The sequence below is a fragment of the Sitophilus oryzae genome, unplaced genomic scaffold (assembly GCF_002938485.1).
Source record: "Sitophilus oryzae breed Bouriz unplaced genomic scaffold, Soryzae_2.0 scaffold_1440_pilon_pilon, whole genome shotgun sequence".
Taxonomy (NCBI): domain Eukaryota; kingdom Metazoa; phylum Arthropoda; class Insecta; order Coleoptera; family Curculionidae; genus Sitophilus; species Sitophilus oryzae.
Window position 1 is genome coordinate 6,155,904 of NW_022146105.1, and position 25,795 is coordinate 6,181,698.

At 32.1% G+C, this 25,795-nt stretch overlaps 1 protein-coding gene across 2 annotated transcripts in view; it reads right to left on the reverse strand.

The window, feature by feature from the left end:
- LOC115876917 (acetylcholine receptor subunit alpha-like) overlaps positions 1–24,222 on the reverse strand; it is a 110,297-nt gene extending 86,075 nt beyond the window's left edge. The window contains exon 1 of one of the 2 annotated variants that reach the window (XM_030892965.1): positions 24,093–24,222. The gene's annotated coding sequence lies outside the window, so the exon portion shown is untranslated. The remainder of the gene's footprint in view (positions 1–24,092) is intronic. The other variant, XM_030892966.1, reaches the window with a different exon arrangement.
- Between the last annotated feature and the right edge of the window lie 1,573 nt (positions 24,223–25,795).

The following is a 25,795-nucleotide window of genomic DNA, read 5'->3' on the forward strand; positions in this document are numbered from 1 at the left end:
TGAGTCTTTTTATGTTGAACAGACCGCCGCCGCCGTCGTATCTGTATCTAATGCCCAAACCTCTCTCCTGTAGTTTGCTGTCCACTATAATGGACAGCGCTGCCATGAATATGTTGAATAGGAGAGGCGCTAAGACACATCCCTGCCTAACTCCTGTATTTGTTAGGAAGGGATCGCTCAGTGATCCGTGATGTGACACTCTTGACTTGTTGTTATGGAGGCTTTTACACACTGTAAGAAATTTGTTGGGTACTCCGAACTTTTTCATAAATGCTCAAAGCGCATCTCTGTTCACAGAGTCGAAGACTTTTGTTAGATCGATGAATGCAACATAAAGTTTAGACTGCAGCTCTTTACTTTATCCTGTAGTTGGCGGATGGAATTCACAGGATTGGCATTCACAGGAAACGCGACTGATATTTATTCTCTTTGCGAGTTTTTCACAATTTTTAGGCATCCAATATTACTATAGTTAGGATTTTGCTGCGATTATGATTTTGTATGTTAGTATCATAGGCAAATGAGAAAAAAAAGAGAGAGAAAGAGAATTTGTATAGTTCTACTCAACGAGAAACACTGCAAAATGGGACACCCTGTACTATTCCGTCTTTAATAAATGCAATTCAAGTCTTTAATTATCTGGCCTTTACTGTTTCTATCTAGCTGTTACTAATTAGCTAGTTTCTAGTTTCACTGTTGCCCACAACTGCGGAATAAATGGATACCCAGTTTAAATTTACTCTGTCCTATTTAACCAGCAAATAAAGTTCTTTAAAGTATTCCCACACCAATCTTCGTGTCACTGTCCGGCTCGCTAGAACTTTTAGGGGAATTGAAGTGTCAGACATTATTAGAATTTACCGATTTTCGCTCGCCCATCTTTAATTTACTTTTAAGTAAACTACTATGTTTCATGCAGAAATTTATGAAATACAGGGTGTCCTAATATTGCGTGGACAGAGAAGTACTACGTATTTTTTGAATCAAAATAAGTTTATTAAACACAATTTACCTCTATACAAAAGTGCTTCGCCGGTATTCCGATTTAAATGAGATTTTGGGTGTCTATGTTTTGCTAAGGGCTCTAACATTTGGCTTTTACAAAAATCAAGAAAAAGTACGAGAAGGGTGAAAACTACCCCCACTCCTACATACATTTTAGTATAAATATTTTCCAACTCAACCGACGGACGATTTTCTTTTCGTAAAATGGTCCCTCTAGAATTTACTACATTTTTGTCTTCTGTAAAAAAAACGGCACAGTGCAAAAAACATCCAAAGCTGACTTTGAAAAAATGGTTTTTGTCACATCAAGCAGCTATGGATACTCTAGTAGATACTAGGATGTTATGCTCTAATACACTAGTTGGCGAAAACGTGGAATTTTATATTAGTATCACAAATTATATTTGACAATAAGCTTCATAAAAAGCTTAAATATTTTTTAAAGTAATTAACGTTCGGGTTTATTTTTGATTGATGCCCTCTAACGGACAAACGAAGCATTTTTATATAAAAGTAAATTATGTGCAATTAACTTATTTTGATTCAAAAAATACGTAGTTGTTTGTCCGCGGAATATTGGAACTCCTTGTATATTTTGAAGGTCTGCTTTGGAAAAAAAAATCTCCAAAAATGTTTTTCACAAAAACTATGCGATGTAGCGTTTTTTGCAAGAGGCAAAAAATGTAGTAAATACTAGAGGGGCCATTTTACGAAAAGAAGAAGAAGAAGAAGAAATTTAGGTTTCAAGCCGCATCAGCATCAAAGGCTATTTAGCGGCGTATCACCTGCTATTTTAGTACGGTACAATATTTGACATTTTACTAAACAACACGTTTATAGACAGATTATATATTATGTTAAGAGTACATATATTGATTTCGTACAAATAAAAAGTAAATGGTACAGACAACATAGAATAAATCAATAAAACGTAAAAATATATACAGTTGAATTAGTAATTGGTTGCTTTAAACCAAAATGTAGCTTTTTAGATACCTATATTTTAGATATATATCCCGATCTTTCCAAAAAACCAAAAAGGTTTGGTTGCTCACTTGTAGAAAAAATAACTGACATGTCTGACGAAAGATTGCAGGCCTCTCTTAGGTTAATTAGCTGACTACATTCCTTAAGGACATGTTTGACAGTTAAAGGATTACTACATTTATCACATAGCAAAAATTGATGAGAAAACCTACAATGTCCTAACATGAGTCTGTTAATTACTACAGCTTTTTGCGACGATCATAATTCGATGTGTAGAAACCACAGAAGAATGTCTTTTTGACATTCCAGAGTTTGTTAGGTTGCTCCAGAAGATCCCACTCCAGTTAAACCAGGGATTTGCACAGTCGGGCGATTTTTGTGAGCAGACAACCCGTGGAATAAACTGATAACCTATATGTACCGTTTAAACGTACATTTTTAGCGTAATGATCAGCGCTTTCATTACCGGTAATGCCCACATGGCTAGGGATCTACAATACAGATATATTGGAGCCTAGGCTAGTTGCCCTATGTCGCAAATCCATTATATGTGCTTCCAAAGGATGTTCGGGGTAAAGTTTTTCTATACATAGTAGAGCAGATAATGAATCAGAGCATATCAGCCAAGAAGCCCGAGGACAAGAAACAATGTATATTAGAGCCTCCTTAATGGCTAGAAGTTCTGCATTCAATATATCATTGTAAGGATGTAATCGGTTTGGTTTGGTTTGGCATAGTCAATTATGTATTTCTCTGTGGACAAAAGCACAACCAGTGTGAACACTTGTTACTGAACCATCAGTATAAATTATGTTTTCAGGATTGTATTTGGATGATATTTCAGCAAATTTGACGACATTTTAAGGTAGCAGCATATACCAATAAAGACTCAAGACGTCGGTATTTCAAGGAGTCAATCTCTCCCAAACAATGCATGCTGTTGGTTGGACTAGTACGATAAGCGCCTAAAGCCAATCTAATTGCAGAGTTCTGGATGACATTCAGTTTGTTAAGATGGGATATGCAAGAATAAGCAACACTGCAAGCTGACAATAGATCTATAGAGATGAAGTAGTTTGGTAGAAAGAATGCCGAAAGAAGTTTGGTAGAAGGAATACGAAAAGAAAATCTGTTGTCGGTGGAGTTGGAAAATATTTATACTAAAATTTGTGTAGGGGTAGGGGTATTTTTTACCCTTTCCGTACGTTTTCTTGATTTTTGTGAAAGCCAAATGTTAAAGCACTTAGCTAAACATAGACATTCAAAATTCCATTCAAATCGGACTAACGGTTCTTAAAATATTTGAAAAAAAATGTGTTTATGTTTTTAAAGTTTGATGCCCTATAGCCGAGTCTATAGCGAACAAAGGAAGCACTTTTGTATAGAGGTAAACTGATGAACAATGAACTAATTTTGATTCCAAAAATACGTAGTAGTTCTATGTCCACGCAATATTGGGACACCCTGTATATTTGAAGACGAAAAATGTACGTTATATTAATATTGTTACTTATAATATTACATATTTTTTTTTGCTTTTTAAAGTTATATCATTTCTGAAAAATAGTTTTAAATTTATTTGGTTTTATAAGTTGCAATATTCGGTGGTAAATACTTTTGAGTTACTACAATTTGAACTTTTATTGCGTCATTTCTCTCACATCTGTGGCCAATAGATCAACAAAGTATCTTTTGTTGACCTAACGTCTATTATATTTGTTCCTTCGTAGCACGAGCTTTTATTACTTCCGTATTGATTATATTTATCAAAAAGTGTAATTGACTTTTATGTGTTTTTTTTTTCTATAAAGATAAGAAACACATTTTTGTGGATATAAAAAAGAAAAAAATGGTTTGTAAAGATTTTGTTTTCTATATCCATAAAATAAATCATTGAAGTTGAAAATAAAGATCTTTTTAAAAATAACTACTATTAAGTCTGTATGGGATATATTCTGAATAGAATGACATATCATATGTCAACTTCTTACATTTTCTGTTAAACAAAATAGTATCTTAAATTTTAATCTAAAGGGTGACGACAATAAATGTAACGACAATTTTACTAAAAACACAAGGTATGTGGTTTATCTTTACCAAATTATTTGTAAAAAATAATTTTTCCAAATATGCTAATGTACCACCCTCGTCCCAATTGAAAAAAATTGAGTTATGATTAAAAATACGACTTGTGCATCTTTTAACCTGCTGAGGATACCATTTAAAAATCAAAAGTTTTAATAATTTTTAGTGAAACGGAAAGAAACCGAAATTAATTGAGTATTGATACGTATGTCAATCATTCTGGATTTACCATATGCTAACATACCAAATCTCGTTTTTTTATCTAAGAAAATAAAAAAGTTATAGGGGTGAATCACTTTTGAAAAACACCCGGTATTGTAAACCATAAAATATAACGTATAAACACGAAAATTTTATGCTCATTTAATTTATTATTAGATAATACTATGAATTTTATATATAATTAAATAATCTTTAATTCTGATTAAAAAAAATGAATTCTATAATTTGCGGTAACTCCTGTAATTAAAATCAACCTAATAAGAATCAAAAGGAAGATTTTCCATTAACTTTCTATAGCTAATGAAGTCTCATTAACCTACCTAAATTATCTAATAAACTCGATTTCAGGATAAACCAGTTTTCCTTGCGAATCCAAATTAACAACCTCTGGGAATAAAAAGAGAATTGTTTCTTAAAAGCATCGGTTTATTTAAAATAACTTGTTTTACAGTGGATCCTGATTTTGGCTTTTGATTTTATAAATTATTTTGGTGAAATTCAAGAAAAAAAAATATAAAAAAATATTGAAGTTTTTAGGGCTAATATTTAACAACCTAATGTATATTTAAATGTTAATATAAGATATAAATAATGCTGCATATTATTGCACATAAATTGATATGAACATATTCAATAAGTAGACTAATTCACAATACGAGAAAAGCAAGATTCCCATCACTTGTTTTCTTTCAATTTTAGTGGTAATTTTACGGGTAGGGTAGACGCACCATTTGTGGCCATTGACCCTGTTGTAGCCACTTCTTTAAAAAATCTTAAAAATTAAGCTTTTTCGCGCCATTGTGACAACCGTGCATCTATAATTTTCTAAATGGATATATCCTGCGCCATATCCAATAGAAAATATTCAAATTTGGTGTAAAAGTCGGCCGTTAGACCAAAAAGTAGTACCACATATTTACTAGATGCTGTTTTCTTAACCCATTTCTTAAGGATAGCTGGGTAAGTAGAACTCAAATTATTAACAATAATCTCTATTGGGGTTTAATTTTCCATGATTTTTATAAATATTATACATCTGGCAACTATTTTCTTAATGTATTATATTTAAATAATTAATATTTAGGAATTATTTCTGTGGCCACAAAAGGTGCAATAAAATTTTAATTATGTTCTACTTGTAGCCAGGTTATGGACAAAAATAGTGCAATCAAAATCTAGTTGTGGCCACATATTATTTAGCTTTATAATGTAAGTACAAACGACGGACAACATAATATGAAGAACATTTTATTTGTTATTATTCATATTTTAATAAATGCTGAATAATAGGACCTAAATATAATAATATCCTAAATACAATAATTATCGGCCAAGATTACCAATCTGAATCTATACCGTCATCAAGTTTTCCTTCAAAACGAATATAGAAAATAATATAGAGTTCTATATCTATAAATGGAAAAAATATAAACGAATGCAATGAAAATAAAAATTATGAGAATTCAGAGGAAGATGATTCAGGACCAAAGAACATACATGGACAATTGCAGAACAATAAGCAGTAAAAAGATATAATTTTAAGAGTTATAAAATATTAAATACTTGACCTTTGACCAGTGTGTGAGATGATCAAAATTTTAAAATTCAAAATTGTTCATGATTAAACATCAACAAAAAAGTCGTTTGCCGCATATAGGGCTCTCTTCAGTAAGTATGATTTCAGAGCTTTGCGAAATGCGGGAAAGAATGAAAGCGACTTGATATTCAAAGGCAGATGATTGTACATTTTTTTTGGCATTGTACAGTATTGAACCTTAACTAGTTCTGAGCTCGGGGTTGGCAGATAAAGATCGTGCTCCGCATTCCTAAGTGGACAGTTATGAGATGGCCTTTCGGGAATAGCAGATATGTGCTTGCGAATTAAGCAAACGGATTCAAAAATGAATAAAGAAGGAAGAGTCGGTATTTTGAAGCTTTTTAAGAAATTCTGGCGGTGAGTTCTACTGTTCAGTCCCAATAAATATCGAACTGCTCTCTGTATATAATAATCTAAATAGATATATAAATGTATGTAAACATAATAAATTGTTTTATATATAAAATATTAATTGAATGACAGTATGTTTTTTTAAAACATCCAATAGTAGTAAATATAAAATATGGTTCTGACATGCCAAAACAAATCGCATACAGTCAGTATAATACACTGATACAGAACTATATTAATATCAATCAAACGTACAAAATTTATCGCCACATCGTTTTAGGATGGTCCGAACTCGATAAAATGTGTGAGGTAAGGAACTTGATTTCCCAATCTGTCTATAAAGGGGGTTCACAATCAGTGCCTGTGATTACATATGGGCTGAAGCAGTAATGCTAACGATGCATTCAGCAAACAAGCTGAGAGAAGCACAAAGGTTGATAGAACGAAGGGATCGAACCCCCAAAATGAGATAAAATATCTAACACAACCTTTAAGGATAAAACAAAGTTAATAGATGTCCTTTAAGGCAAAACGCATTTTTAGTATGTACGCAGCAGTATATACTAATATATACTAGTATATACTAACGGCTGACGGAGACATTTTTTACTAAACAGGTTGTTTCAAAAAATATATGTGCCATCTCTCGTAGGAAGATTCCTCACATATGAAATAAGATTTATTTCTTATATCAACATAGGCCCGAAGTTTTAATTTTTTTCGTTTTATTATAATTTTCTTCCAAGTGCTTTTAGCGATTCGAATGAAATTTTGGGAGTAAAAGTTACTGTACGTGTTACATATTTTAGTAATAAAAAAGTGTGACAGATTACACCAGGGACGTGCATATAGGTTATCACTGAAATATTTTGCAAAAAAAAACAAAACATGTGCACCACTGACTTTTTTTCTCTTGTTAGCAAAATTGTGTAGGTCATTTACCTAATACCAATTAAAGGTTGTATCTTGATATTTTCTTGATTTTGATCTACTTGATGAAATAAATTTTATTAACTGTAATTAATAAAATTAAAATTACATGCTTATACCGTTTCAACCATTTCGCAACCATTTTCATAAAGACAATTAAGAAAGTCAATATAAATTTCCAAAAATATATTCAACAATTGAACCATTTTAGTGTTATCGAATCTAGATAATAAATTATTATTACGCAACGTAAAAACTTTATTATGTACTTTCTACGAGAAAATATGTAAAAATTAAATATCATTGCTATGCAATAATGCACAAGCTATATTGCTCATATTTCTTTATGTTGAAGCTGTAATTTTTTTCATAAAGTTTTATCTATACCGTTTCACAACTTATCTGGTCGATGAACATTTTCTGATTGTATAGTACTCTTATATCTTGTGCAATAGTTAAATAAAAAATTAATTATCTATCAATAGATATCAAAAAGAAAGTCAGGAAGAAAGGAAAAACCAACAATTCCCATTTTTAAGTAATCAACTTAAATCTGTTGAGAATACCAATGTCCAAATAAAAACGCATACGGTGATAATTTTTTGTATCTTTAATGTGATATTAAGCAACATAAAATTAGTTTTCTCTGTAAAAGTTAGTTTGGTAATATCGCCTGTTTTTACCCTTTGCCCTTGCCCATTTACAAGAGACAAAAAAATAAAACTAATTCCATTTAATTATCCCATACATAAAACTTTAATTGCATTCAAATTTTCACTCATTTCGATAAAAAAATCATTTTTTACATTTCTGGTAACTAAAATTAGCTTAATTGGAATCAGAAGAGCATAACCCATTAAATTTCTATACGAAATCAAGCCTCATTAATTATACTACACTAATCTGATAAACTCGATGTTCGTATTTCAGAGTTTTTTTTTCACCCAACGCTGTTAATACAAATTAACAGACTTTGAGAATAAAAGAGAAAAAATGTAAACCGTTAAACGTAAGACTATTTAAAATATCACGTTTTATGTTAAGCCAGCTTAGTTGGGCTTTAAATTAGATTCATTTCTTTGACCTAAATCGTGATATATTAATATGTTCTACGCAGCATTTTAGTAAAGCAAGGAAAAGATTTTCATATATGGGTACAGAGAATATATTCAAACTAACCCAATTACAAAGCTGTACTAAAATATTTTTGTAGAAAAACATACAAAAATTAAATATATATAAAATCAAATAGGCAGACAGTAGTATCCTCTGACTAGTGAGGAAGAAAATCTAGGAACTAGTGCGGTTGCAGTCGGAAGGGTTTGGACTAGAATTAATACACTTTGTTAATGATCAAGCTGTCGGAATTTATTTATTCCATCCTCAGGACATCAACATCGTAAACAACCTTCTCTAAAAACTACATTAAAAAAATAGGCTTAAAGGAAACATTGAAAACTCCACAGTAAAACCATCACTGACCAGTCAATCACATTAAGGGCTATCTTGTGGCGATTAAACCGTCTGATTATTAATTAAAATATTGGAAATAATTTGCGAGATCTTCGAGCACATTTCAATTGAGTCTCAATTTAAGGCAAGGGGACGCACAGCCTTTTTTAATGTAGTTTTTAGGGAAAGTTGTTTACGAAGTTGATGTCCTGAGGATGGAATAAATAAATAAATAAATAAATGCCTTTATTGTCAAAAAATTTTTCAATTTGTAGACAAAGGTAAACTAACAAACAAAGTAGAAAAAAACAAGGTACACAAACAAACAAACAAAAGATAATACAAAACATTATATAAATAATATTGTCAGTCTTATTGTTAAAATAAACATTTATAAATGTGTCAAAAATTGAATATCATTGCTATTTAACTGGAAATATTTCTTGAAATTCGAACTGTAAAATTTTTCATAAAATTTTATCTATACCACATTACAACTTATCTGGTTAGGATGACCATTTTCTAATTGTATGATACCTTTACGCCTTGTGCACAAATTAAATAAAATCTATCAATAAATATCTAAAAGTAAGTATTATTTACAAAAGACCATAAAAAGTAAAACCAAATAAGTCTAATTCCATTTATTTATCTGATCATAAAACTTTAAATTTAAATTTTCTTTCATTTCGACAAAAAATCATTTTTTTTCATGTCTGGTTTAATTACCTTAATTAGAATCAGAAGAGCATAACCCATTAAATTTCTACACCGTAATGAAGCCTCATTATTTATACTACACTAATCTAATGAACTATGTTCGTATTCAAGAGTTTTTTTAATCCAACGTTGTTAATACAAATTAACATACTTTGAAAATAAAAAGAGGAAAAATTTAAACCGTTAAACGTTAGATTATTTAAAATATCACGTTCTACATTAAGCCAGCTTAGTTAGGCTTTAAATTAGATTAATTGCTTTGACCTAAATCGTGATATATTAATATGTTCTGCAACCGAAATGTCATTAACATTTTAGCACTATTACGCAGAATTTTAGTAAAGAAGGAAAATAATTTTATATACAGGGTGAGTTTCCTAGGATGTTCTCTATAGGTTTCTCAGAAACTACTGGAGATAGAGAGTCAGTTAAATGGGGAAAGAATTGCAGTTTTGTGGGGTCATAAATATGCGCTTTTCAGATTTTCGAAAAAGTTCATGGCTTACTAGATATTTCGAAAAAAACAAATTTTGGCTATTTTAAAAATTGTCCCTAATTCCATTATAATCTATTTTAGACAAAAAGTTTTCAGATAAAAGTTGTAGATAATCACATCCCTAATGAGACTGTGCTCTCCGATTTTTTCTAAAGCCTGTCATTTTTGACATATGACACAAAAATATGTTTTTTTAAATGGAAACCATAGTTGGCCATGACTTCATAAATAGCGACATTTTTTAAGCTTTTCAGCGATATAAGCTATAATATGTTTCTTTCACAAAATTACTGAGTTACAGCCAATTCTTATATTTCTTGACTAATTTCACTTAGTTAGCCATGGAAACAAGTTCAATCGTCGTTGCTCTCAGAAATGTGAAATTGTCACGTCCAATCTTTGTAAATTAAAATAAACAAAAATTGTAAATACGAGTTTTTCATATGAATAAAAGCGTGTTGGTTCAACTTTTCTTGGCCATACAGTTTCGAGAATACGTTGACCGGTGAACGTTACTTATGTTTTTTAGAGAACGGTTTTCAAGACATGTTAGAAAAGTTAAATTTAGATACTCGAGCATTAATAGAGTGGTTGCAACATGACTTTCATTATGACACACCAACCCCCCCACCCCACAATGTAAGAAATTATTTATTATAATAATTATGTCGACTCAGGGATAGAAAGAGGTGGATCAATTGCTTGGATCTCCTCGGTCACCTGACCTAGAGTTTTATTTTCCATTTTAGATTTTTTTTTTATGCGGTATGGTTAACAACAAGGTTTACAAAAGAACTTATGAACTTATGAGAGGCACTCGAAGAGGCGGAACAGGAGAAGTTTAATTAAGTCGACCGGTCGTTCTGTGACAATAGCTAGAAATTCAGTTTTAAAAAGATGCATTTATGTACTCAAATCAATTGAGGATTTTTTGAACATTTTCTAAAATAACTTAAAGTGTATGTATTGATTATTTTTTTAAGTTTTAGTTTGTGTAATGTAAATTGTAAAGAGCCGTTTAATAATATATTTTGTCTTTTTATAAGTTATAAATAATAACAAAATCAGAACACCATTGGAAACCGTTCTCTAAAAACGTAAATAACTTTCACTGGTCAACGTATCTTGTATGGTCAAGAAAAGTTGAACCAATAATCCCTACGCTTTTCTTCATTTAAAAAAAATATATTTACAATTTTTGTTTATTTTTATTTACAAAGATTGGATGTGACAATTTCACATTTCTGAGAGCAACGACCATTGAACTTGTTTCCATGGCTAACTAAGTGAAGTTAGTCAAGAAAGATAAGAATTGGCTATATCTCAGTCATTTTGTAAAGAAACATATTATAGCTTACATCGCTGAAAAGCTTAAAAAATGGCGCTTTTTATGAAGTCATGGCCAACTATGGTTTCCATTTAAAAAAACATATGTTTGTGTCATATGTCAAAAATAACAGGCTTTAGAAAAAATCGGAGAACACAATCTCATTAGAAATGTGATTATCTACAACTTTTATCTGAACACTTTTTGTCTAAAATAGATTATAATGGAATTAGGGACAATTTTTAAAATAGCCAAGTTTTGTTTTTTTCGAAATATCTAGTAATCCATGAACTTTTTCAAAAATCTGAAAGGCGTATATTTATGACCTCACAAAACTGCAATTCTTTCCCCATTTAACCGACTCTCTATCTCCAGTAGTTTCCGAGTTGCCCATAGAGAACATCGTAGGAAACTCACCCTTTATAGGTACAGAGTATTCAAACTGTGATAAATCAACACATAAATAATAATTATTACACAAACAGGATAACCCAATTACAAAGCTGCAATAAAAATACTTTTTTGTAGAAAAATATACAAAAATCAAATATACAGTAATAAAAATAACTAACGGAAAAAAATATTAACAACAGGTCCAAAGACGGTTTTAGAAAAAAAAATCTAGGGGTGGGGGATTATAAATAAAAAATAAACAAGGAAGTCTGCATGCCAATATAATACTTCTATTAAGAATAAAACATTAATATAGAAATAATATCAATAATAGATTTTTTTCTTACATTCGCATTTCTCAAATCTGCTGGCCTTGAATCTGAGACTGAGGCATATCATGTAATAATTGTAATAAATACAACACTAATACTACACTAATTAATTGTACCGCAGTCAGTTTACTGACTTGAAATATTGGTGATAGAAAAGAATAAGCAAAGAAAGTACCGTGCTTTCATTTTAATTTGTCCCGCTTTTAAAAGGCTGTAAATTTTTTTTTTGAGTTAAAAGGTCGACTAAAAAAATTGTAGTGTTTTTCGTTAAGTTTTATGCCGTTGAGTCTAAAATTATATAAACTGTCAAATGTCAAAATTAAAAGAAAAAAAGTATTTTTAAATATTTAATGATATATAGGGTGTACCAGCAAAATAAAAACATTAAATCACCACAATACACCAAATCACTTTTACTTTTACACTGGACGCGCGTTTCGCTAACCATGTTAGCATCATCAGCAGATGATTATAAACTAAAGTACAATCTACAAGTTGAGCGTTTATATACTCGCCCAGTGGGCACCGAGTGGGCGTGGCAAAATCCTAGTGAACCAGTCAAGAGCCAACTGAGCGTAACAGTTAGATTTCGCCACTAGAGTAGTAGGAACTAAGAACTTGCTTGAAGGAATTGAACCGTTGTCTCTGTTCATACTATCTTTACATTTATTAATTCTGTTGCTTTCATATGCATCCTAATTGCCTGTAATTTGAGACTTGTTTGAGTAATTTTAAATTATTAAAGATCTATACAATGTTCTTTATCAACAATATGTTCAGCAACACCAAAAGATTTATCCAAAGTCTACCATATCTTATCTGAGCTAAATGTTCTTTAAATCTAGTTAATATTGATCTTCTAGTTTGCCCAACATATTTCTGTTTACAATCTTTACAGAAATTTCATAAATACCGACCTTTCCAGTGGAGGTGTTTTATCCTTTGGATACACTAATAATTGTTATAATTTAATTATTAGCACTATACAAGTTTATAATTGACATTCTTAAAAATTCCCTTTTAGACCACAGGATAACTCTCTATCAAACGGTATCGAAAAATATTTAGACATTATCTTTCTCAACTTGAAAGTCAATTTTCAGAAATCATTAACCTATACCTACGTTTTCTAATTAATTTATCAACTAGTGAAGGAGAATATCCATTACACTCAGCTACATTCCTAATGTAATCTCTTTCTATTTCATATCTTTCGTTGGAAAGTGGGAAACTAAGTAATCTATGAACTAAGAAATTTAAACTAGCCATTTTATGTTCAACACTATGATGTGATTCATTAGGAATAAATCTGCGTGTGGTCGTATTTTTCCTATAGATATCAAATTCCAGGCAATTATTAGCATTTCTAATAACTAATACATCTAGAAATGGTAATCTGTCGTTCTCAATTTCATGCGTAAATTTAATGGATTATTTAACTTAGAAATAAAATTATCTATGGTGTCTGAATGTGTGTCAAAAACAGCAAAAATATCATCACCGAGTTATTTTACTTTAAAAATTTCAAAAAAAATTAAAATTTAAAAAAAATTTCTTAGTTTTTGTTAAAAAATATAAATTGATAATATGGCAACATAGGTAGTAGATTAAATTTACAAAAACAAAAATACAGAAAAGTTTCAGTGGTCAAAATTTTAGCAAAAAATCATTTTTTTGGAAATTTTAAAAGTAAAATAACTCGGTTATTTTAGATTTATTTGGAAAACGGTAAAGAGAAAAAAAATTGTCGAGATTTACCAGCTTTGAAAATAATTGCACTTATTTAAGATTCACTCTGTATATCTATATATATTTCTGTTACAATAAGGACGATTTGTGAGGATAAATCATCTTCAAACTTTAAAATCGGTGTACTTACCGTAATTTTTTACGCTCTAAAGAGGAGTGTTCGACGCAACACTCCCATATCTCCGACCCCATAGGGTGTCATGTGACCGCCTATCCGTTTTGACGATCGCTCCTCGCATTCGAGTGTTTAGTGATCGTCATGAGGCAAATAAAAAAACTAATTTCCCCCAACAGACAAAAGGTCCCGATAAACACTGCTTTCTACATATACATCGCAAGGTGCCCGCAGGAACCTCGGCATAATAAAATTTTCCGAAGTTCAGTTAAGAGTTAAGAGCTCTCATCCCTCCTAAAACGCCGACAATTAATTGTAATTCAGGGTATAGCCTGTGCACCTCGGCAATCACCCCGATGTATTTCCTTTGCTTATTCTTTTCTATCACCAATATTTCAAGTCAGTAAAGTGACTGCGATACACAAATGTATTTATTACACTAACATAACATGCCAATAAGAATCCCTCAGTCTCAGATTTAAGGCCAGCAGATTTAAGAAATGCAAATGTAAGAAAAAAACGTCTATATTGATATTATTATTTCTATATTAACGTTTTAATCTTAATAGAAGTATTATATTGGCATGCCGATTTCCGTATTTATTTTTTATTTATAATTACTCCTACTAGAATGTTTTTCTAAAACCGCCCTTGGACGTGTTGATAATATTTTTCCGTTAATTATTTTTATTACTTTATGTATATTTTTCTACGAAAATGTATTTTTATTGCAGCTTTGTAATTTAATAAATTAGGTTATCCAGTTCTAATAAATTATTATTTTTATTTGTTGATTTATAATAGTTTGAATATATTCTCTGTACCCATATATGCTATATAAATTATTTTCCTTGCTTTACTAAAATTCTGCGTTATAGTGCTAAAATGTTAATGACATTTCGGTTGCAGAACATATTAATATATCATGATTTAGGTCAAAGCAATTAATCTGATTTAAAGCCCAACTTAGCTGGCTTAACGTTATAACGTGATATTTTAAATAAATCTAACGTTTAACGGTTTGAATTTTTTCTCTTTTTTTTTCTCAAAGTATGTTAATTTGTATTAACAACGTTGGATTAAAAAAAAATTAAATATAAACATAGTTCATCAGATTAGTGTAGTATAATTAATGGGGCTTCATTACGGTATAGAAATTTAATGGGTCATGTTCTACTGATTCCAATTAAGCTAATTTTAGTTACCAGATATTTAAAAAATATTTTTTTATCAAAATGAGAGAAAATTCATATGCATTTAAAGTTTTATGTATGGGATAAATAAATAGAATTAGTTTTATTTTTTTGCCTTTTGTAAGAGGAAAAGGAGAAAACACACGATATCACCAAACTGACTTTTACAGAGAAAACTGATTTCATGTTGCTTAATATCACAATAAAGATAAAAAAAATTCATCGACTGTGATATTCAACTACAATTTGGCATGAGTTTCGGTATTCTCAACAGATTTAAGTTGATTACTTTAAAATATTTATATGGACATTGTTGTTTTTTGCCTATCCTTACTTTCTTTTTGATATCTATTGATAGGTAATAATTGTACAATGTACTGTAGACAAATGTACTATACAATCAGAAAATGTCTATCGCCACCAGATAAGTTGTGAAACGGTATAGATAAAATGTTATGAAAAATTTAAATCTCCACCTACTATTATGCTACCTGTCATGCTCTGTATTGCATCTTCGAAATGATCGAGTTTTTGGCGAAAGTCCAGGATAGGTTCATTGGGCGTAAAATAACAGCTAAAATAGGTAGTGTTAGCGCTTCTAATCCACACAAAACCACCTCCACTGCCATGTTCTCTTATTTGTAGTTTATTTTGTTCCAAAATCCAGATTGCAGCTGTGCCAAGATCATCAGCGTGCCAGGTCGAAAAATCTCTGTCAATATATTGTTCACTAATGAGAAGCAGGTCGACGTCTTTTTCATACGCAAGCTGGTAGATGAGGTCGTTTGCCGTTTTGCTCCGATATAGGTTAGCTTGAAGTATGCGGACCATTTTGCCAACGATATGGCTTGCTCCAGTACTTCTCTAAAAACTTTGCAACGGCCAGATCCGGGTAAATGGCACAGCTCTCTTTGTTCCATGCCTGCTTCTTCGCATAGGACGCAATGCTCGGTTCCAGAACAGTCCTTGGCGTGGTGTCCTTCTGTGCCGCATCTGTAACAAGACTTTGATCTGTCTTGTCCTGTGCAGGTTCTAGCTATGTGACCATAGCCAAGGCATCTGTAGCAGCGTTGGACGGTTGATCTCAGTCGCACTCTGCAGTAAGTCCACCCTATCTTGATTCTTCCTTGTCTAAGAAGTTTATCTGCTGCTATCTCTGCTACTTCGACAATAGCGATTCTTTGCCCTCTGCCGTTTACAGTTGTGAGGTTTATTTTTGTATCTTCAACATCTCCCAGATCTCGATTTAAGGCTTCTTCAACATCTATTCTCTCTGTGAGGCAATCTAAATCCTTGATTTCAAGAGTCGTCTTAGGGGCAAGTCTCTTTACTGTACCAGTGTCGCCCAGGGCTGTGATTAGGGCGTTTGTGAGTTTTCCCGGATCTTTGATTTTATTTCCCAGCTCAAGTAAAACATTTCCGTGCTTTGTTTGTCGAACAGACTTAATTTCGGCTTCTAAGTCTTCAGGGACTACTTTTGATTTGATGTCTTTTAATATTTGAGCATAGGTTCGGTTTTCTGTCGGCTTAATTGTGATAGCCGTCCTTCGTGTCCGAGTAACATATTTATTTTCTTTTTGTCCATGTGTGCTCTGCTGTGATGTAGGTGGGTTGGTTTGGCCTATATTTTCGCGTTTCTTAGCTTTCTTTTCCTGTTTTTTATTTTGAACCGTATGCCAAACTTCGTCAGGTCTTCTTTCTCTTCCTTCCGCTTCGTTTCGATTTTCCGTCAGCATCGGTCTGACCTCAGCGTTTGTCATCTGGGGGGTGTTACTTTGGTCGGAAGATGTTTGTGTTTTTAGGTTCATCTGCTGAGTTTCAAGGATCTTTAAAGATTCTCGGAGACTGAAGATAATATTTAATGACTGCTCCAGGTAACCAACGCCCTTTTTCACATCTTGGGAGGTATTTTTCTGTCGTTCCACTGCTGCCTTCATTACCGTGATAACTTTCTTGCATTTAAGCAACTCCTCATTTTCTTGCTTCCGTACTTTTTCATGTTCAGACAGATGAGATGTCTGATCGGTCGTACTTGTTTCTGGATCTGTCTATAACGCATTAAATCCTAGAGGAGTTATTGGTGTAGTTGGCGTAGAAGGAGGTGACCTAACTATCTTTAAACTCCTATTAAACGGATTTATTGTTTCATTTCCCCTGTAGTCTTTTATTACCATCCATATTACTTTTTGGGTATTTGCCCCTATTCAGACACAGGGTCACGTTCTCGAACCACAGCTGAGGCAACAGCCAGCATTACGCCTCCCGCTTCCCTGTGCTCCATAGGAGACTCTACCTATTCAACCGTCCTTTCCCCCCTTTGAGTTGTCCACTAGACCGCAGCAGACCGTCGCCGGAAGTTCCCTAGACCTTCAAAGGTAGCCTCACCTACACGATCTCCTGGTTGGAGAACCAACTCAGGTGTTTCCCCTAGATTAGGGAGTGCTAAGCCCTAAACCGCAGTTCGCTTGGATCTGAGCGGCAGCGAAGAGACGTGTTGCTTCTTGAATCCCGTAGGTCAATCACCAGCTGCAGACTTCACCACTCGGCTCAATCACCAGCTGCAGACTTCACCAAGCCACTGTCTCACCCATGCGGAGAGAAACATGGGCGCCTCTTCTAGTCGCCTAGGCAGAGGGTACCCCGGGAGTATTCTTCTTAGCGAACCCGCCCCCGAACGGGGATGGTATGTTAGTATATGATATAAATTAGGATTGATTGACATATTCAATTGTTTTCGGTCACTTCCGGTTTCACCGGAAATGACTGCAACTTTTGATTTTTAAATCGCACCCTCGGTATTTTTTTACTTTATTCGGTAGAAAATGACACTCTGTATAGAATGACATATCACATGTCAACTTATGATATTTTCGCATATGGTTTATTTGAAATTGTAACATGCGGTTCATAACGACAATTTGACTCGAAGTACTCGAAGTGTGTAGTATCAAATTATTTGTAAAAAAAATCTTTTTCGAAATATGCTAATGATCCACCCTCGTTACAATTGAAAAAAATTGAGATATGATCAAAAATACGTTTTGGGCATCTTTTAACCAGCCAGGGCAAGACACTAAAAACATTAGACGATCAAATATATTTTTCCAAGGCTCCTTGATTAAAAATTAGTGTTTTTAACACAGACATGGCACTCTAGATTGAAATTTAAAATACAATTTGTTTTTAAGCGAATATGTCAAAAGTTGACATATGATACGTCATTCTATTTAGAATGTCATTTTCTATCGGATAAAGTAAAAAAAAATACCGATTGTACCATATAAAAATCAAAAATTGTAGTCATTTCCGGTGAAACAGGAAGTGACAGAAAACAATTGAATACGCCAATCAATCCTTATTTATGTCATATACTAACATACCAAATCTCATTTTTTTATCTAAAAAAATAAAAAAGTAATAAGGGTGAGCCACTTTTGAGACGCACAATATACGGCGTCGTAAATATACATAAATTTGCTACCTGCAATGTATGTAGAAAAATCGCTCGGCTTTTTATCGAGTAGGTCACATTAAAATCGAATTTCAATTTATTTCATTCTAGGATCGCTTGCGTTCGTCGCTTGGTACTCGTCACTTGCATCGGTCGTTCATAATCGAATACTCGAGCGAATTTTCGCTCGTGTGATCCCATCACTAGTATTTTTTTAATTGTCTCATATGAAAATGGTTATCGTATCCAGATAAATTGTGTTACGGTATAGATAAAAAATATGAAAATTTTTACAGTTTGAATTTCAAGAAATATGAGCAGTATACAGTATGTCCCCGGATTGTCTTTACATATCACATTTTCCGTTAACTATTCGTAGCATTGAACTGAATAATTTTTTGAAAAAAAATTGGATTTTTTTTCAAAAGAAAAGAACTAGTTCTCAAAAAATTAAGAAAATATCATTTTATTTTTGGAAATTTTGAAAGTAAAATAACTCGGTTATTTTGGACTTATTAGAAAACCAGTAAAGCGAAAATATGTTTCTATTATCGAGATCTACCAGCCCTGAAAATATTTGTCCTTATTTAAAACTCACCCTGTATATTTGAAATATTTATTTGTCGACTGAAGTTGAATTACAAAAGTATTACTCATTTCAGTCCATTTATTTTAGTACCTGTTATTTTATAACAGGAAAAAATTCGGTCCATAAAGAACTCTAAAGTGCGGTTTCAATTCTATGTTCAAATAAAACAAAATGCTGTTTTCGAGTTGCAAGTTTACTTCGCATTGAAAACTTCAGGGTTATTAATATTGATGTTTATATAGCTTCGACAATTTGTGTATTTTTCTGAACTTTGTGTAATTTTAAACGTAGTAAAAATATTGGTTTAATAATAGACATTTCAGAATTGTATTGTAAAGTACGTATATCTTTGTTTTAGGTTCATTTTTGCTGACTTATATATTATAAGTCGTTAAAAAAATCGTGTGTACACTATGTGTGCATATTTGAAGTGAAACTTCTTACTTCCGTCTGTCTGTCTGTCCGTCTGAGGACTTCATTCGGGTACCTCTATCCACGTGCCTAGTTTGTTTCCAATCAATGACTAAAGAATACAAGGGCTAATAACACCCGATACCAAATTATTACCATACAAACAGTGCCGTAGCAGATCCCCCTTTTTTGAATAAGTTTATGGCTTACTAGACATTTAAAAAATATCAAATTTCGGCTATTTTAAAAATATTCATTAACAGCTTTATAATAACGAAAAGACAAGTATTTTAAGACGTCTGGCTCTTTGATATATCTTTTACTATGCTCTCTAGAACAGCATGCGGCCCATCTGGCTACCGGTAAACGTTGCGTTTCCTACTGCGCATTGAAAAAAGATCCTCTATTTTTATTAGTCCTTTAAATTCTAGTATTGAATATAATTCGAACATGTCTCCATAGCGCAGTGCGTAGAGTTTCCGAACCGTAGCGAACGAACCGATGATCGAATTGAACGAACCGATGATCGAACCGAGTTCGAATCCGGGTCAGGTCAAAGACTTTTTTATTTTATTTTCGTTTATATTCTGATGCGCACTGGGCTATGGAGACATGTTCGATTTATATTCAATACTAGGATTTATAGAAATAAATTAATAAAAAATATAGGAACTTCTTCCAATGCGCAGTAATAAACGCAACGGGTATCGGCAGCCAGACGTCTTAAAATAGGTACTTTCTCGAAAACGTTGCTAGCTCTTAGACTATTAAGACAACAAGTTTTTCGATAAAGTTGTGGATAATCAAAACTTTCATGAAAGCGTGTTCTCCGGTTTTTTCTAAAACTTTTAATTTTTGACATTTAGGTTACATAAACCTATGACATAAACTTATGTCAGCTTATGTTTTTCTTTTAAAACCCTTTGAATAAAAAGATTAAGGAAGGAGCATGTCAAAAATCTTAGATCGAACGCGACGGGTTCCTAAAATGGCCGACCTAAATTCCGGTTACCAGTGCCGTTCCAATTTTATTCAAAACGTGTAAAAATATGATGTATGGTAGACGTGGGGTAGATTCAATAATTTGTTGTTTTATTTTACGTTGTGAATAAATGTTGGCAGTTACTGAAATTGTTATAGAAATATATAATTCTAATAAAAATAGATAACATCCGATACGCTTTTGAAGCAGGTAAGTCAAATTGACGTACCTAAATTCTTATCTTTAACAAGTATTATATAAAAGCAAAAATGCAAGAAAAAATATATAATTAGTTAATTTTAAGTGAATTTCATAAATGATCGGTTTACTACACGTATGTATATTATATGTATAGTCACTTACTAGCGAAAAGTTATTCCATTATTTCCCTCCATTTTTGACCGACATCTACCGCACGCTACACAACCAACTATTTTACAGTCTTTTGCAGTAAATCGCAATAGTGTCACTGTTAATTTAAGTTCTGCCACAATTTCCTTCTAGATTTACTACCTTTAAACAACTATCAGTAGTAGAATAAATAATAAATTATAACTAATAATTAACGTAAATAAATAACCTCAGAAAGACTGACAAATCCACAAAATTTCAAGTCAAATTCTAATGTGACAAATGAATCGTTTAACAGAACTGTCAAGGATATCCTAGGGCCTTTTGTCCGTCTACCATGCATAAATACAGGGATAGCATTATACTCCTTCCTTAATCTTTTAATTCAAAGTTAAAACCACATTGGCCAGGACTTCATAAAAAGTACCATTTTTCAATGTTGTTGACTTTTTATTCCTACATAAATACCCATACAACATATCTACATTGTTATGTACGAGATTGAACTAAAAAAAAATAAGAAAATTAAAAGGAAGAATGGATAATACTTTCTTGAAAAAAAGCTTTTAGCAATAAAAGTGTATAGTTCAGCTTCAAAAGAAACAACAAAAGCCACGGCTAAACCATTAAGTAGCCTTAATGCAGTAAAACCAAAAAGAAACAGCTTAAGTAATATGCTTTTACTATAGAAAAAATAATATTATATTTTATTAATAAAGAATAATAAATTTCCTTATTTTTTAGTCTATCAAAGATGTAGATAGAACTCTCTGTCTAATGTAGGTATGATTCGGAACAAAACTAAAATTAATTAAAAAAACTAATAATCACATTTATTAATGATTCAAATTTTATTGCCTAAAACATTAACAAAAAAATAAGCTGATTTAAAACTGATATATTTAACAACTCTTATCGGTATAAGAAAAATTAATTTCCTTATTTTTAAGTGTTTTGAACATAAAAATTATAGAAAAATTCTATCACAGTCGATCAGCTGCAATACTGTTTGATGTGTTAATTTCAGAAAAAAAACTAATACTAATTTAAAATGCTGATAAATATATTTAATATACAGGGTTTGTGTCCGGAAATTAATGCAACAAAATTTGGTCATAGATTCTTGAAAAAAAAAAATAGGTGACCCGTATTTTTTATTTTTGGCCAGTGGCCCCCTTTTCGGATTTACAGCCCCCTGAATTTCGCCCCTAAAAAGAGTTTTTTTTAATATCTCAGGACCCTGTTGGACGAAAATCACTAAATTTGGTACAAGTTGTTTTACCATAAAATGACATTTTTTGATGCTATTAACTTTTTTTATTTTCATCAGTGGCGTCCCTACGGTATTTAAACTAAATTTTATTGAAGAAAGAAATGGTAGGTACGCCACTGTTTTTTTTTAAATAAAAATTTCAGGAGGAGCCAAATTCAGGAGGCCGTTAATTCAGAAAGGGGAGGCCACTAGCCAAAAATAAAAAATACGGGTCACCTATTTTTTTTCAAGAATCTATGACCAAATTTTGTTGCATAAATTTCCGGACACCCTGTATACAGGGTGAGTCTTAAATAAGTGCAAACATTTTTAGGGGTAGTATATATATTTCGAACTCGGAAACACGTCTATGAGATTTTTTTCTCGAAAATTTTTTTTGGAAAAATCTACCTTTTATATTAATCCAATTTTTTCTGTTGAAAAAAATTTTGGATTACATAAAAGTTTGTAGTAAAAAAACCTTATATAGGTTGATTTAAGTTAAAAATTTAAATAATGCATTTTTTAAATATTTATCTGGTCAAATTAAATTAAATTAAATAATACACCTTTTTAACTAGGTTGATCTATGTTAAAAAGTTAAATAATGCATTTTTACCCTATTTATCAAAATAAGATTACTACTTAGATCATATTTTTAGAAATATAATATACAAGGGTATTCCATTTATAAAAAACATATCCTTGAGTCATATTTCGAAAATAACATCTCCCAGCGACAAACTAGTTACGCCAATGGATTTTACGTGAAAAACTTTACGGAACTCAGTTTAACCTTTGCGATTAGTTATACCGGGTGCGTCTCAAAAGTGGCTCACCCCTATAACTCTTTATTTTTCAAATAAAAAAATGAGATTTGGTATGTTAGTATATGACATAAATTAGGATTTATTGACGTACTCAGTTGTTTTTGGTCACTTTCTGTTTCACCGGAAATGACTACAACTTTTGATTTTTAAATGGCACCCTCGGTATATTTTTACTTTATTCGATAGAAAATGACACACTGAATAGAATGATATATCAACTTTTATATTTACTTAACACTTACTTTAACTTTTACAACATATATATATTATATATGATATGTCAACTTTTGAGATTTTCGCATATGGTTTATTTGAAATTGTAACTTGCGGTTCGAAAGGACAATATAACACGAAATACGAAGTGTGTGGTACCAAATTATTCGCAAAAAAAATGTTTTCCCCAAATATGGTAATAAGCCACCCTCCATCTCTGGTTCCATTTGAAAAAAAATAGATATGATTAAAACTACGGTTTAAGCATCTTTTAACCGACCAGGACAAGGAATACAAAAAACTATTTTTCCAAGTCTCCTTGATTAAAAATTAGTGTTTTTAACATAGCCATGGCACTCTAAATTGAAATTTAAAATGCGATCTATTTTTTAAACGGAAATGTCAAAAGTTGACATATGATATGTAATTCTATTCAGAGTATGATTTTCTATCGAATAAAGTAGAAATATACCGAGGGTGCCATTTAAAATTCAAAAGTTTTCGAGTGAAACCGGTCATTTCCGGTGAAAAAGGAAGTGACCAAAAACAATGGAATACGTCAATCAATCCTAATTTATGTCATATAATAGGTAACATACCAGATCTCGTTTTTATCTGAAAAAAAGTTATAGGGGTGAGCCACTTTCGAGATGCACCCTGTATAGTAATCAAGTTACGAAGAGGGTCGAAAATGCTACATTTTAAAATTTGCCCTGTATTTCAGGAACAAAGAAGGCTAGTGCAAATCTGTGTGAAGCATATTTAGTTTCGTAAACAAGTAGCATAGTAATAATGTGAAAACCGCATTTTTGTATCTCTACTAATAAAAAGAAACACTGTAAAACACACGAAAATGGGACACACTGTAGTAATAATAGTAGTTAATCAATGATACTAAATAACAGTTTTTTCTCCAATCATGTTTCAGCGAGATATTTATTTAACAACAAAGATTAAAAAACAAAAACAATGTTATAAGACTTCAAATATCTGTTTAACTTAAATTCACTAATAACTAATCTGACTGAGACTAATATACAAAAATAATTAATAACTTACCTGTGAAAGAAGAACAAATTTCGAGCCAAAAAATACCCAACCGAAAAAATCTTCCCCTCTCTCGAGCGCTGGATACAACGTCGACGGTGCCTGGAAGCGATCCCGTTCGACATGGAAAACTGGCCCAATTTCTATCCGGGTGCCTCGTGCGCGCCGCCACGCGCATGTCCGATCCTGGACGCCGACCGACGGGGAAGCCTTTATTAATGCGGTGGAATGGCAGGCACAAAGAGGGAAGAGAAGAAAAAGATAACGGGGAGAGGAGGAATTCCACTTACCGATTATCTTTCATTAGGGGCGGGAATATTTCACCACGTACTCGTGGCCGATAAGCCTCGAGTTATTGGCAACAAACGGGGGTGAATTCGGGTGGATGAAAGTTGTTTACCGATGGTAATGAAGCGATTTCCTGTGATGCTCTTGCTGATTTGATTAAAAATTGCGTTGCTTTATTTAACCAAGTGCCTTATAAAAAAGTAAGAAAGCCATACATTAAATAAAATTAGATTGTTAGAAGCAATGATATACAGGGTGGTAGTGATGGGCAAACTGTTATTTTTAGATAACAGTTGAAACTGTTATAGTTATTTATAAAAAACAGCTTAAAATAACAGTTTAAAAATAACAGGTTTCTTAATTTTACTGCTAAATATCTGAAAGAGTATGAGACGGTCATCGCAAGGCGTATTAACGCAGTTGCAAGTTGCAACAATGACGTGCTCGGTGGTAGTATTTCCAGGGTGTCAAAACATTTCTAAATATCGATTGTTATCTAAAATACCTCTCTAAAAACGGTGGTTATTTACAAATAAGCGCTGTTTACAAATTGCGATATAAAAAAAGCCAAAATTCGGCCACTCGTCTATAGTATATACCTACGCCCTGCCCCTCGATCCGCGTAGATCCTGAATTGCGTAGCAGTGTACAGGGTGCATCTCACTCGACGGGCGAGAAGCTCTTAGTTATGATTTTACCATTTGCGGTCAAAAAATAGCAATATAAGAAAATGTGTAGTATATTCTTCATAAGTAAACCAACTACACACTAGAGTTCGAATTAATTTTACATTTAAACTAGCGTGTACCCGCGACTTCGTTCGCGTCGAATTAGTAATTTCTAATGGTGATGATAAAGCAAAACAAGAATTTCCATTAACATACAAACTGGATAAAATGTTCTCACATTTGCCAAAAATAAGCTTTCTAACGTCGAGCAGTTTAAGCAGAATCGTGGTTAATCAATTACTCAACTTTTTGGAACACCCTGTATGATTTTTTAAAAAATTTCAAAATATGTAAAAAAAACGAAATAAATTATGCGTGTCCAGGCGTTTTTCCCGAAAGACTAACCGTTTTTTAAATAACAAATATTGTAATATTTGAGGGGCGTTTTCACCCTGTTGGAATTTGAGATTCGAGAAACCCCTCCTTATCGAACCTCAACCCCACAGTCAATCCGTTTGCAAAAAAATCAGCTTTAAACGTCCAGCAGTTTAAGCAGAATAGTGATTACTCAATGGTCATATTTTATGAAACACCCTGTATATATTTTTAAAAAATCTTAAAATATGTAAAACAACATATTAAAATATACGTATTTTAAGAGTTTTTCCGAAAAACTCACCGGTTTTTAAATAAAAAATATTCTAATATTTCAGAGTAGTTTCACCCCCTTAGAATTCGAGTTTCGAAAAATCCTTCTTA